The following is a 15,751-nucleotide window of genomic DNA, read 5'->3' as shown; positions in this document are numbered from 1 at the left end:
TGGATCATGACCCAAAAATGGGTCGCAGACCTGTTTTCAGTGGGTTGTGGGCCTTTTAACAAGTGGTGCCAGGCACAACTAACCCCGCCCCCTGCATGTATTGTAGCTTATGCTTATTCCATCCAGGGTTTTGAGCCTGTAAGTCACGACTTCCAACCACGACTCACGATTTTGTAGCGTTCCAGGCAAGTCACGCCAAACTGCCTCAGCGCAAGGAATTGTGGGAGCTACATGTAAACAAACCAGCATGGTGGAGCGTACGGGGCTTTTGTTCATTTCCAGTCCTTTCTATCCCAGAGGTGTTTGTTCTTTGATTATTTGAGGGAAACAGAGGAGGAAAAATGATGCATAAGGAAAGAGAAGCTCTTCTACCTTTATCTTATTTGTATATTTGGATTCGTATTTGGTATTAATTTATTCTTACACTCAAGGGACTGAAAAACTGACGCTAGAGCAGCTGCTGATTATGCAGAACATCTGCAGATAAATAACATTACAGCAATACCTGGTTTTAATAAACAGTTTGGCATAAACACGTGTGTATGGGGCCACCGTTGTTGTTTGACAGACTATGTGACGTCAGAGCTCAGAACTGGGAGAACATGGATCTAGTACGAGTTCACGGTACAGTTAAATGACATGAAAATGTTTATGTTTACAAAGAGACACATTTGGAGTTGTGAGTATTTACAGGTTCTTCTGACAGTATCTGACTGATCCGACCCACTGCAGATTAAACTGGTCTGTCTGTGGAACCCAAACTAAAATCATTCATATCTTCAGTGTAATTTTTGCATTTCACAAATTCCTCCCAGGGGCCGGACTGGACCCTTCGGTGGGCTGATTTTGGCCCTGAGTCACATGTTTGACACCTGTGAGATGAAGGGTTTAGAAAAACAACACGTGTATTACAGCTGACAGATCACAGTGGAGCTACAGACATGAAACCTTCAGAAACAGAAGAACACTCAGAAGAACAGGCTTTACCTGTAGGATCTAAACAACTGAAACATTCACTGACACTCTTGACTGTTAATGTCTTCTGCGTCATTTTTACACTTTGGGAAATTCATCCCACGGGCCGGATTGGACCCCTTGGAGGGCCGGTTTGGGTCCGCGGGCCGTATGTTTGACACCCCTGTTCTAATACAGTATTTGAGAGGAGCAGGGTTTGGGTGCAGGACATGACTCCTGAAGGGTTTGTTTTTCACCAGACTGGTGAATAATGCAGCAGAGACCCCGGTGGTCGGTCTCCTCCCGGTGGTCCGGTCCTCCTCCCCGGTGGTCCGGTCTCTGCCCCAGTGGTGCGATCTCCACCCTGGTGGTCCAGTTTCCGCCCTGGTGGTGGCAGTCTCCGCCCCGTCGCCGTCTCCCTTTGTGTCCAGGATTCCCGTTCTCGGGTGCAGATCATGACCCGGTGTCCGGCAGGAGTGTCCCCACCGGGGGGCGGCCATTTTGGACGACAGACCGCCCACTTTAGCCACAGACGGTCTGGTTCATAATAACATGATGTGCAGAACCTGGTCCAGAACCTGATCTGATCCACATCTTCAGAGAATCAGAACGACCTGAACTCAACAACTCAGGATCTAGTCCCTCAAGACGACGACAAGAAGAACCAGCATAAACATGTGTCTCCTTTAACTGGATGAAAGAACAGTTTTTCACATAAACAGGATGAGCTTTAAAAAGATGAAGGACTTTATTATTAGATCAGTCTGAGCTGGAGACCACTGTTCAGGTTCTGGACCGACCCAACCTGATCCCACCAGACCAGAACCCAACCTGACGCAACCTGATCCCACCAGACCAGAACTGATCCGACTAGACTTGAACTGATACGTCCAGACCAGAACCAACACGACCAAACCAAACCCAATCAGACCAGACCAGACCTGACCTGATCCCACCAGACCAGAACCGACCAGAACCCCACCTGATCAGACCTAACCCGACGTGACCTGATCTGACCCAGACCAGAACAAACCCGACCAGACCTGACCAGAACCGGCCAAACAGGCCCAATCAGACCAGACCCAACCTGACTTGGCCTGATCCAACCAGACCAGAACCGGCCTGACCTGACCAGAACTGACCCGCTTAGACCTGACCTGATCCGACCGTACCAGAACCGACCAAACCAGACCCCGTTAAACCAGACCCTACCAGAACCAGAGCTGATCCAACCAGGCCAGATTCTGCTTCAAGACTGAACTCAGCGACTCCATAAGAAGAAGAGGAAGAGGAGGAAGAAGAAGAAGAAGAAGAGGAAGAGGAGGAGGTTGTGAATAATAAATGAGCTGCACACTCTTCATCAGGACGGTCGGCTGAAGAACAAACCTGGCACCAGAACCGTCCTCTGTTCTAAATTCAGCCTGAAACACTCACAGTTCTCTGAGTTCGTTTCTTACTCAGCTCTCTCAGGACGCACTTACATAACTCACAAACACTCACACACTCAACTGTGGGTCTGGGGTTCTGTTTGATTTATACGTTAGAGCAGACTGTATGATCCGAGCAGCCGTTTTAGGCCAAAAAGAAAAAATATATATCTGCAGAAAGTAAACGCAGCCTTTAGAAAACGAAAAAGTTTTACTGCAGTTTTTTAAATTTTTCATTCCATTGAAGAACAATTATAAGCATTTTTATACGTTTCACAAACATTTATCGAAAAAAATAATCAAGACTCAAATGTTTTGGTTTCAACTTCCGTGCAAAAGTGTTCACTGCAAAAATGGGGTGTGTAAAAACAAGATAAAAACACTGAATCTGAGGAAGTGCAAGTGAAGTATCTGTCCACCATGCAGCAAGATAATTTCACTTCACAAGATTTCTTGAATTAAAATTGTTAAATCTAGAAATGAGCAAGTCTACAGATGAATGAACACTTAAAATAAGAAATTAACTCTTAAAACAAGATAAACTAGAAAAGCACTCAGAGCGCAAACCTCTACCGGCAGATCAGAAGTCAGAAGGCCAGCGGTGAAAGGATGGACAGTTTCAGGAAGTCACATTGTGTATGGATCACACCCCAACCTACATTACCCCCCAACCTGCTATAGGGAATTTAACCATCCTACTGTCCATATGTGTGTGTGTGTGTGTTCAGTCAGAGGCGCCCTAACCCCACCCCCAAAGAAAGTGTCCAGGGTCACCTCACTGATTTCTTTGAATAGGATGGAAGATAAAATATATGAAAAACTAAACTAATACTAAAACTAAACTAAACTAGAACTACAACTGAACTACAACTAAGCATTCAGAAAAGAAGGAAAACTAATAAAAATCATCGAACCTGCTCTAAAAATGAATTCAAACAAACTGAATTAGAGACAAAAAGTCCAAACTAAATCAAACTAAACTAGAATGAAAAGTCCTAAACTACTGGAACCTTGGTCTGCATCGTCATCCTCACCTTTTCTTCATCCTGGGTGTCATCCGCCTTTCCACCAACAGAGGGCGTACGCTAGCATGACATGAGAAATGAGCAGCATTCAAGTAAATATAGACAGATAAGCTTTATTACAGACACATGGTCCACACTAAAAACAAACTGATGAATAAGAACACAATAAAAAAGCTTTATACTTTCAAGAGGCAGTCTTGAAATGGATCAGTTGAATGTGTCTGTCTGTGGTGGTGTTTTTTTAAACCTAGAACTGAACACAGTCGAATAGAACACAGACATGAGCTGCTGTTTGGGATAAGTCCATACAATTAATAATAAGTAATAATAATATTATCATTACATCAGTCATTTAATTAAATAAAGTGGATCATTTTTTGGAGATCAACTCAGGTCCTGCAGATTTTAGGACCAGGACCAGGACCAGGAACCTGGTTCTAAACCCTGATGGTGTTTTTTCCCTTTCTGCAGCAACAATGTTGTCATGGTGACATGTTTTTAATTCCACCTGATCAGAGGTCACAACATGAGGGACCGTCGTTGTCATGGCACAGGGCGGGGAAGTGGACGCATCAGGGTCACACAGGGACAAGAAAGACCAAAAACAAAGACCTGGGTCACACAGGGACAAGAAAGACCAAAACAAAGACCTGGAAACTAAGACCCACCCCTATAAAAACAGGTTCAACAGCCTCAACTTAAAGCTTAATGTCGACTGAAAGAACCAATTTATTATTTATGTGCAGAGATGATGAACAGTTTAAGCAACTTTTTTTTGGATCCAGATCTTTTTATGAAGTTTTCTTAATATAATCCAAGTGCGGTGCTGAACGGTCCTTACAGAAATCTGACGGAAGCATGGGTGGAAATCCATCACAACTAGCACCATAGGAAAAAAAAAAAACAAAAAAAAAAAACAGAACAAAACAAAACAGAGCAAACAACAGACTGTCCATGAAATAATCCCTCCTCAGTCATTACCAGTGCTCTAGAAATAATAAAGGATCACTATCACGACACAAACCTGCACTAGGACTAAGTACAGAGTAAGCAACATTGTTTAACTGCACCTAAAAGTCAAGCATTTACGGCTGGGCTGTCCAACTCAGATGACTTCAGCCAAATGTAATCTGCAGTGGGCCGGACCAGTGAAATAATAATAGAATAATGTATTAATAATGTCAACTCCAAACTTTCCTCTACGTTTTAAAGCAAAAAAAAGTACATTATGCGATGAAAATGTTTATATCTACCAACTATCCTTTAAAACAATGAGAATAACATGAACAAACTGAATTTTCTTAAGAAAACTAAGTGTAATTTTCAGAATATTATGTCACAGTTTATCATTGACACATGTACATTACAACGTACAGATCACAGTGGATCTACAAATACACAAAACATTTAATAACAGACAGAATATTGTTAAAATTATACTTCAGACATTCAAAACGTTCATATTTGTTCAGGTTATTTGTGTTTTAGTGAAATGATAGTTTTAGTGTAAATACAGTAAAATGACCTGAAAATGTTTATGTTTACAAAAGGAAACATTTGGAGTTGTGAGTATTTATAAGTTCTTCTGACACTATCTGACTGGTCTGACCTGCTGCGGATTAAACTGGTCTGTTTGTGGAACCGGAACTAAAATGATTCATATTTTCAGTGTAATTTTTTCATTTCACAAATTCATCCCAGGGCCGGACTGGACCCTTTGGAGGGCAGATCTGGGCCCTGGGCCACATGTTTGAGACCCCTGCTTTACAGGGTCTGGAATGTTTTAAGGAAGGGACCCCACACTTTGTGGAATTTCCCACTGGAGTGCTGAAGTGAGTGTCGAATTTTCTGCAGTCTTAAACAGGACAGAATGTCTTCTAACCGCTGTGTGTGGTGTATGTGTGGTGTGTGTGTGTGGGGGGGGGCATCCCTCCATCCCTCCATCCCTCCATCCCTCCATCCCTCCATCCCTCCACCTGAGCAGGTTTGCTGGTTGAGCCAGAGTGGCAGCAAAGGATAAAGTGTGTTGTTTTTCTGTAGGTAGCTTATTTTCACCTTCCATGGAATCATCTGGAGCAGAACTTAAAACTGTCTTCTTCAGTTTGTGCGTTAAAAGGACGTAGAAATCCACTATGATATCAAAATACTGAAAATCTAGTTATGACACAGAAGTACACATCAAATAGATATTATTGTAGTTAACTGGTTATCATGATAAGAAAATAGTATCACATTTATTGATCATTGGATTTGGAGTAAATATTTAAAGTATATATTGGCTAAAATGTGCTTTGAGGTCTTATTTGTGTATAATAATAATAATAATAATAATATAGAATCAATAATAATAATAATAATAATAACAACAATGGAAAATAATCTTTAGCATGCATAGCCTTTAACGATGGAAAGTTACATTTCTGCCAAATACTAAAACAGGAAGTACAAACTGAGTACTGGACGTGTGACCTTTGGGCTGCATGTCGTCAGTAATGGATCCAAATGAGTTCTTCATTTGGATATGTTTTGAATGTATTTGACTGTTAGGTACCGGACATCCTACTTCTGCTTTTGCCCTTTCTATCTGGTCCACTTGTGTTTCTTCTGAAGTACTTTCCCTTCATAATCATACATGACTGATACACACACTGATACATGATCCTTCTGCTGAACAAAAAACGACAGCTGTTGGGTTTGAACCAGTTCCTTCTCTTCTCGCACCCACATTTGGAGAATTCCTTAACACTAGATGAAGTATGTGATTCCTAATGGCTGAGTTTCCCTGGAATGCAGCTGAACTGTTGTTGAAACGTGGCTGGATTTAGCTGAAACTGCTGAAGTTACAAAGTATTACTCAAGTCATAAAAATGGAGGAAGCTGAAAGAGTGTAAGAAGCAGAAGGAGGAAAAAAACTGAAGGTGGGGCTGAAGGACAGCTGAGCCACTGATGAATTTAGCTGAAACAGCATCAAGAACAGAATGTTAAAATGACCGAATAAAGTCGAGGAGGATGAAGGCCCCATCCCACTTCACCCCTTGGCCCCTCCCCCTTGGCCTTGCACTGGTACAGGGTTGAAACCTTCTCCTCTGAAATGGTCCAACCCCTCCACACCTGTTACACCATCAGCAAGTCGATGCCACTGTAAACAAAAGCCACCACCACTGTTTCCTACAGTCCTCTCCGTGCCGTCAGCAGCTGGAACTGTTTCTGTTCAACGGGCTTTGATCATCTTTTGAGGCTATCAACCTCAGAAATGCGATCTATAACAAACTGAAAGGGCATTAAGCGGTCGATCAAATGATGAAGAAAATCTGAGCATGTGTGTGTTCCTTCCATCACTGCTGCTCTTCTCTGCTGTGTTCAGCTCCATGTGGACCATGGTTCAAACACAGTTATGCAGATTTTCTCCGACCCCTCTGTTCACAGTGTGGTCCTGAAAAATCTCCGTTTGGAGGGCCAAACAGCCCCTCCCCCTTAGCCTCCCCCTCTGACTCATCAAGAATCGGGACACCCTGCCCCTTCATGTGAACACACAAAATGAAGGGGGAGGGGTAAGGGGGAGGGGCCAAGGGGTGATTTGGGATTGGGCCAAAAGACTTGAATTCAGAGATCACTGTCAGACAGAAAAAGAGTTCAAGTTCATGAAGAAATTTAAACAGTTTAAAGAGGAAAAGTTTGATACATTTAAAAAAAAGTTGCAGGAGAAGCTGAAAAGGGTTAAAGTCTAAACTGTCGACACTAAAAGTGAATGTGATTGACATGTGATGAGTGAGGCTGAAGGAGCAGAATTCAGAGCTGACTGTCCCAGTTACAGATGGAGCTGCAGCACGCAGAGTTAATAGTTAATAAAGTGGCGTGTGTTGTGTTTACTGCCTGGGACGGCTGAACTCTGATCAGAATCAGACCGGTTCTTTCAGGTCATGTGATGGTGGGTGGGTTTTAGATCAGTAACATCATTTGTTGTTTTTGCCATCAATTATCACTGACCTCTGACCTCTGACCTGATTAGTGGCTGGATCAGCATTTTCAAAACTGTGCAAAAAGGAAGAACTTTTGAATTCTGACCTGAAACAAATTATAAAAAAAAAAAAAAAAGGACCAGGGTCCTGTAGTCCAGCGGCGTATTTAAAGACATTACTGACGTTGTTTGACCATTCAAGATCATCTCAGGTCAAAGGTCGTGTCATCAGTCATGTCATGATACTAGTATATTTCATCCTATTTACACATGCTGTTCATGTCCAGCTCAGACTTTGGACGTCAGAAAAACTTCCTGTAGAACTGACTTTTTTTCGTGTTTCTTTTCCTCTGGTGCTTGTACATGTTTTCAGCTGAATAGACAAACTCTACGGTCTGGGTTTGACCTTTCATGGTCACTCAAGGTCAAAGGTCATGTAACCAAATGAAAGCCCATATCCCCCTGAGACCCAGGAAAGTGAAAGTTTTGGCTTTTTTACCTTAAACAATTGTCTTGATTTGACACTGCATGATGCAACAGTTTTTCAGGTCATTTTTAAATGTATTTATTTTGAATAGAATGTCTTTTATAATGGACAGCTGTTTTTAAGTTCAACTGTCAAACCTCTTTCCCCTACAGAGAACAAAAATGCTTTGCTGGGTCTCAGGAGGATATGTGACTTCCTATCTATTGCCAATAGGAATTTATGAAAATGTTCAACAGTTCTGAGGTTATAGCGCTTTGAAATTTGTCCCATTATCAACCAATTTCAAAAATTCATAAAAAAAAATTAATCCTGTTTTCCAATTCTTTGGACAAACTTGGTAGACCTCACCCCAAAGATGTTCCACAACAAATACAAGTCATTCTGACTGACGGCTTTGACGAAGATTCTTGAAAATGTGTTATGGAACGAACCACAGCTGACACCTGTAGTCCACCAGAGCCTTCAGGCTGCTGGACTAACAATAGTATGAGCTTTTAGAACATGAAGTGTAAAGTGTGCAGAACCTGCTCACCTGGGTACAGGAAGGTTCAGTACAGCATTTACTCATAAAAGGACGTGCATGTGTACAGTAACAGAAATGGAAGGAAGTAACAGATGAGTGGGAATCCTGGTCTTATTTAGTAACAGTACATTCTCACACTGTGCACATCGTTGTCAATCACAGCCTGACATCAGTAAAAACTTCCTGCTTTGTAAAACAAACTCCTCCTGGTTTGTTCCTGATTCCAGCAGATGAAGCATCACCAGGAGTTTAGATCTGAAGACTCAACAGTTTATCTGCAGCCGCCAACAGAACATCCTCATACCTGAACCATAGGATACACACCAGAATACACACAGGAAACACAGTAACAGTACACAGAATACACACCAGAATACACACAGGAAACACAGTAACAGTACACAGAATACACACAGAATACACACAGGAAACACAGTAACAGTACACAGAATACACACAGGAAACACAGTAACAGTACACAGAATACACACAGAATACACACAGGAAACACAGTAACAGTACACAGAATACACCAGAATACACCACAGGAAACACAGTAACAGTACACCAGAATACACACAGGAAACACAGTAACTACACAGAAACACACAGGAAACACAGTAACAGTACACAGCACACAGGAAACACAGTAACAGTACACAGAATACACACAGGAAACACAGTAACAGTACACAGAATACACACAGGAAACACAGTAACAGTACACAGAATACACACAGGAAACACAGTAACAGTACACAGAATACACACAGAATACACACAGGAAACACAGTAACAGTACACAGAATACACACAGGAAACACAGTAACAGTACACAGAATACACACAGGAAACACAGTAACAGTACACAGAATACACACAGGAAACACAGTAACAGTACACAGAATACACACAGGAAACACAGTAACAGTACACAGAATACACACAGGAAACACAGTAACAGTACACAGAATACACACAGAATACACACAGGAAACACAGTAACAGTACACAGAATACACACAGGAAACACAGTAACAGTACACAGAATACACACAGGAAAACAGTAACAGTACACAGAATACACACAGGAAACACAGTAACAGTACACAGAATACACACAGGAAACACAGTAACAGTACACAGAATACACACAGGAAATGAGTTGACGTTAACATGATGACAGGCTCGGTTCAGGACAGAGGAGGATTGTGGGAAATTTACATTAAAACCCACAAAATACATTTAATACATTCATATATATTTTTATTTGTCCACATTTTGATTATTCCCTCCACCAAAGGTCGTGGTGGAGGTTCTGTTTTCATCGGGGTTTGTCCGTCAGTTTGTTTGTTTGTCTGTTAGTAAGAGAACTCCAAAAGTTCTGGACAGATTTTCATGACATTTTCAGAAAATGTTGATACTGGCTCAAGGAACAAATGATTCCATTTTGGTGGTGATGGGGGGGTTGATCTGCGTCTGCGGAGGTCTGCGCTTTCCAAATGCTTTTCTAGTTGTAAGAAAGATATTTTATTTTCATGATCATTCAACACATTTTATGTGTTGTATGTAGCAAGGTTATTATCGTTAACGAAAACTAACGAAATGATGAAAGCTAGAATTGTAAAAACATTTTCATTCACTGAAATAAATAAAAACTATAATTAAAAGAAAAAAAAACATAACTAACTGAAACTGTATTGTGTGTTTATAAACTAACTGAAACAGATACAAATTCTGGATCAGATTCCCTTGGTTTTTGGTCTTTGTCAATGTCAGATTGATGTTCAATGGATTTCTTTGTCTCTCTCAGTTTTCTGTGCTGTCTCCATACGACACTTTTTGCCTCCGTCACTTGTGTTCACTTGTGGTTTCCAGTCGTCTTCTGGTCCCCACTCTACCTGGAAACATGGAGACCTAAAGCAGCAGAGTCCTGTCTGGGATTGATTTGAATAGGAGCACAGAGAAGAAGAGAAAAGAGACCACTGAACTACAACTGAACTACAACTGAACTACAACTGAACTACAACTAAACTACAACTGAACTACAACTAAACTACAACTGAACTACAACTGAACTACAACTGAAACTAAACTAAACTAAACTGAACTTACAACTAAACTACAACTGAACTACAACTGAACTAACTAACTAAACTACTAACTGAACTACAACTAAACTACAACTGAACTACAACTAAACTACAACTGAACTACAACTGAACTACAACTAAACTAAACTAAAACTAAACTACAACTGAACTACAACTGAACTACAACTAAAACTGAACTACAACTAAACTAAACTAAAACTGAACTACAACTGAACTACAACTAAACTACAACTGAACTACAACTGAACTACAACTAAAACTGAACTACAACTAAAACTGAACTACAACTACTACTAAACTACAACTGAACTACAACTAAACTACAACTGAACTACAACTGAACTACAACTAAAACTGAACTACAACTGAACTACAACTACTACTAAACTACAACTAAACTACAACTGAACTACAACTAAACTACAACTAAACTTAAACTAAACTAAAACTAAAACTAAACTAAAACTAAGCATTTAGAAAATATGAAAATAAAAAAACTATCAAACCTGCTCTAAAAACGAAAACAAACTGAATTAGAGAGAAAAAGTCCAAACTAAATAAAACTAAACTAGAATGAAAAATCCAAAACTATTGGAACCTTGGTTTGTAGTTGAATAGACAGAGGAGTGAAACTTGTGTTGTTGTACTTTACCCCTCATTTACTTCAGTAACACTAGATGAAACTCCAACCAAACAGACGTATATAGTAACCAGTAATGGAAGAATTTTGGCCCAGTGTTAAAAAAAAATCAGTTTCAAATGTAATAACTGCAGCTGATAATGTAATAATACATAAATAGGGCTGCATTTCTTGGAAATAAACTTTTTTGTGCAGTTTGCTCATAAATCGTGAGTATAGTGGATGGCATAGTTGTCTGCTGTTGATTAATGTGTATCATCCCTGTTGAATAAAGCAATAAATATAATTAAAGCTGCAAGCAGCATTGGGCGGGACCTCGCACCGGGCATTCCGCCTCCCCCACGATCCGCCTCCCGTGACCGTCCACACCTCAGCTCCACTCACACCTCTCCGTCCCCATACCAGTTCCCACCCTTTAGTGTCCGTCCTCCTTACATCTGTACAGAACACCAGTGACCCTCTGCTGAAACCACCATCACCTTTAAATGAGACTTTTATTTTGGAAACCCTACTGTGTGTATGTGCATGTGTTTTGTGTGAGAGAAAGAATCAGTTTTGAAAATGAATTGAAATGTATGAAATAATTGAGCATTAAAGTGATGATGTACCACATTTAAGGCTTTTATTTTGGAAAAACCCTATTGTGTGAGCATGTGTGTCTGTGAGAAAGAGTACTTTTGAATGAAGAAACATTGTACAAACAGTTGAGTGTTTGATCATAAAAATGAAAGAAGTTATGTAATAGAAATTTTGTATTATTGGTAATTGGGGTTTTATTTTGAAAAAATGTACTCCGTGTCCTTTTGAACGTGTGCAAAATTTCCAATCTCCACAATACAATGCAGTAAAACCTGTTTTAAATGGAGAAAGAAGAAAAAAAAAAAAAAAAAAAGGATTGTCTGGGACTTGAACCTGGGTCCTCTTGTTTCATAGGCAGCTACATGAACCACTGCACTAAGGACAGACATATACAGCTGTGCACCAGGAAGAGTTTTTATAGGGACTTTGTCATTGTGAAAGTGAAAGTAACATAGTCTTCAAAAAATCACCATTATTCCATAACCGTAGGTCGTATCTGAAAAATTCTTTCACTTTTGGATTCTGCAGACTTGTGGGAATTTAATGAGGTATAACTTTTTTATTCAAAAGTCTGAAATGACTAAGCAGTAATTGCAGAAACGTAGAGTAACTTTCAAAGGCAGATGCCAACTTCCTGTTGGAGTTAGCTCATGAGTGTCAGTGTATGATTTGTCGGCTCAATCAGACCAACATTTTGGCATTTGTTTCATGTTTCTGTGACATTCCTACTGGCCGCTAGGGAAGATTTTGTGTGTTTTTTAGTACATAGGTGGCGCTACAGAGTCCATTTTGGCACGCAAGGGGTTAATTTGGATATTGTATCAAAGTTTCACCAGGTCATGACATACATGGCAAATTTGGTGAGTTTTGGAGCATGTTAAGGGGGTCAAATGGCAGTCTAAAGAGGAAAAGTATGAAAATAAACAATTGTTATAAATCAATAACCGTACATCCTATCTCAAAATTTTTTGCATGTGAGCATTGTGGTGAGTCCTGTGAACGCATAGATATGTCACATGTGGGGAAAAACTCCAAAGTGAAAAAATTAGTTCCAAACATCGCAACTTTGCAGACTTGTAAAAAAGAAACTAAGACAGTTATAGAAAAGGTGTGAAATCGTTTGTTTGAGGAGGGTTCACTCTATCTTTTGGTTCTGTTTAGAAGTCAATACGACACACGGTGTCATCGGAGTTAGTTTTAAAAATTTTATTTTGAAAGGCATATTGCGAACTTCCTGTTGGAGATAGGTCATGAGTGTCAGTGGATGATTTGTAGAGCATTGTCCAACCAACATTTTGGCATTGGTTTCATTTCTCTATGACATTCCTACTGGCCACTAGGGCAGTTGCCGTTTTTTTCACATAGGTGGCGCTAGAGAGGCCATTTTGGCACCTATGGGGTTAATTTTTACATTTTATCAAATTTTTCGCCAGGCCTGACATGTGTGCCAAGTTTGGTGAGTTTCAAGCATGTTCAGGGGGTCAAAATCCAGGTCAAAGTGGTGTCTGAATAATAATAATAATATAAAAACGAACGAATAACAATAGGGCCTTGCTTGCAGGCAAGGCCTCTCACTGTGTGAGAGGGCCTACCTTTTGGCTCGGTCCCTAAATACAAATGCATTATGTAGACGAGGTTAGAAGCCAAAAATGCCCTGTGGAAATACCTGTCCACAGAAAAATTACAATCAGATAAAAACTGACGCAAATACAGGCATCGATGAAACATAAGAATAAAAAAAAAACAAAAAAACAATGCAGCTATAGAAATAGGATCTAATACAAAGAAGGAACTGACTTTAACCCCTTCATTCCCCCCGGATACAGACACTATTGTATTAAACACATAAACATGTTGTACTCTGTTCTAAAACTCACATTCTACACACTGAATTCCCTGAGTTGATTTTACAGTTTTTCCAGAACACCAAAACATCATTAGTGAAAGAATCACCTGGATAACGACAGAAGCTAATGGGACATGTTACTGATGTCTGTTTGTTCATCAGGTCACATGACTGGTCACATGACTGGTCACATGACTGGACCATTTATATCATTAGTGATATTCCTGTTCAGAATGGGTATAAAAAAAAAAAAAAAAAAATACAGGGAAGAAGTGTTTCAGTTCTGTTTAACCTGATGTAGTTCAGGTTGTATTTTATCACATACTAAAAAGTAGAGGTTCTGAACAGAGGTTATTACCTTTAACGAGACGTCATTGATCAATTTAGTCCTTTTACGAAAATAATTGAAATAACAAATTGAACATAAATGAACAAAATAATCAACAACATGAACATGAATGAACCAAATAATAAAAAAAGAATAAAAGTGGACAAAAATAATCAACAAAGTGAAGAAACTGGATAAAATAACAGATAAATTGAACATGAATGAACAACATAATAAAAAAAGTGAAGAAAAATAATCAATAAAATGAACAAAAATGGATAAAATAACAAATAAATTGAACATAATGAACAAAATAATCAAGATGAACATGAATGAACAAAATAATACAAAAAATAAAAGTGAACAAAATAACCAACCAAAATGAACAAAATGGATAAATAACAGACGAATTGAACATAAATGGACACAATAATCAACAAAATGAACAAAAATTAACAAAATAATTCGACTAACAAAATGAACAAAAGGAAACAAAGGGGTGAAAAACCTTTTAACCTTTGTAAGCTGACGTAGTTCAGGTTGAAGTGTTATTTTATTGGAGCAGATTCGTGGCTGTGGCCGATGTCTGAATGACGTCATCCTCTGACTCTTTGACTTCGACTGTAAAAGCCGAACGTTTCCCCTCACACTCTGTTCCAGACTGACTTCCTGGTCGGTGGAGGCTGGATGTGCAGGTTTCCCACCTGCACATTCTTCACATTGTTGGGTTGTTTCGTACGGGTTATTCTTTCTCAAACGTCAGTGAACAGTATGACGTTGTTCTTTGTTTCAGGTAGTAGAGTTAAATAAACACTGATACAAAGCCTCTGTGGTCAAAGTAGTACAACCGTTTAGGAATTTTAGGAATCACAGGAGGTTAGCACCTTTAATTTAGATGTCATTGATTTATTTAGTCCTTGTGTTTCTTTCTTCAGTTATAAACTTTAACAAAAATGCTTCAGAAACAATAGTCTCATCTATCTAATCTAATAAATACAATAACAGACAAACTGAGCATAAATGAACAAAATAATTAACAAATAATTAACAAAATAAAATGAGCAAAAGTAATCAAGAAAATGAAAATAAATTAACAAAATAATTTAAAAAAATTAATAACACTGAAAAAGTAATTAAAATGAACAAAAATGAATAAAAAAACAAGAAATTGAACTTAAATGAACAAAGTAATCTACACAATAATTAACAAACAGAACAAAATTAAAAAAAAAAAAAATCAATAAAATGAACAAGAAATTAACAGAATTAAAAAAAAATTAACAATAATAATAAAAAATTAACAAAATTTTTTTTTAATTAATAAAACTGAACAAAAGTAATCCAAATGAACAAAAATGAATAAAATAATCAACAAATTGAAGAAATAAAAATGTATTCCTCCTCAAACGTCCGGTAACAACGTGACGTCGTTCTTGGTTTCAGGTTCAGCGTGTGTCTGTGCAGGTAAATAAACACCGATCCAAAGCCTCTGCGGTCAAAGTAGAAAAACTGGTATTGATTTTAGGAATCACAGGAACATTAGGCACATACACACACATATCCCAGAATGCCATGGGGCCAAAACACTGAGTTGCAGTTGAGGTTAATAATTCAGAACTCATCTAAAAATAAGCACTTTCCCTTAAACGCACTGTGGAGTTCAGCAGGTTCAGTCACGCAACAAGACGTTCCAGACCGGTTCTGTCCGACTCCTGTTAGTTCAGTTCCACATTCAGCTCAGTCTGATCTGCAGCGGGCCGGACCAGGAAAAGAAGAACAGAATCATATAGAAATAAGGTCTACTCCAAACTTTGATCTGTTTTAGAGCGAAAAAAGTAAATTACATGATGAACAGGTTTCCATCTACAAA

At 39.1% G+C, this 15,751-nt stretch overlaps 1 protein-coding gene across 1 annotated transcript in view; it reads left to right on the top strand.

Annotated features, from left to right (window-relative positions):
• Positions 1-15,751, top strand: part of LOC115419881 (stathmin-3-like) — a 30,375-nt gene that overhangs the window by 1,419 nt on the left and 13,205 nt on the right.

This window comes from Sphaeramia orbicularis, chromosome 5 (assembly GCF_902148855.1).
Source record: "Sphaeramia orbicularis chromosome 5, fSphaOr1.1, whole genome shotgun sequence".
NCBI classification, from domain to species: domain Eukaryota; kingdom Metazoa; phylum Chordata; class Actinopteri; order Kurtiformes; family Apogonidae; genus Sphaeramia; species Sphaeramia orbicularis.
The sequence above is the reverse complement of the archived record's forward strand: the minus strand, read 5'-3'. Positions and strand labels throughout refer to the sequence as shown.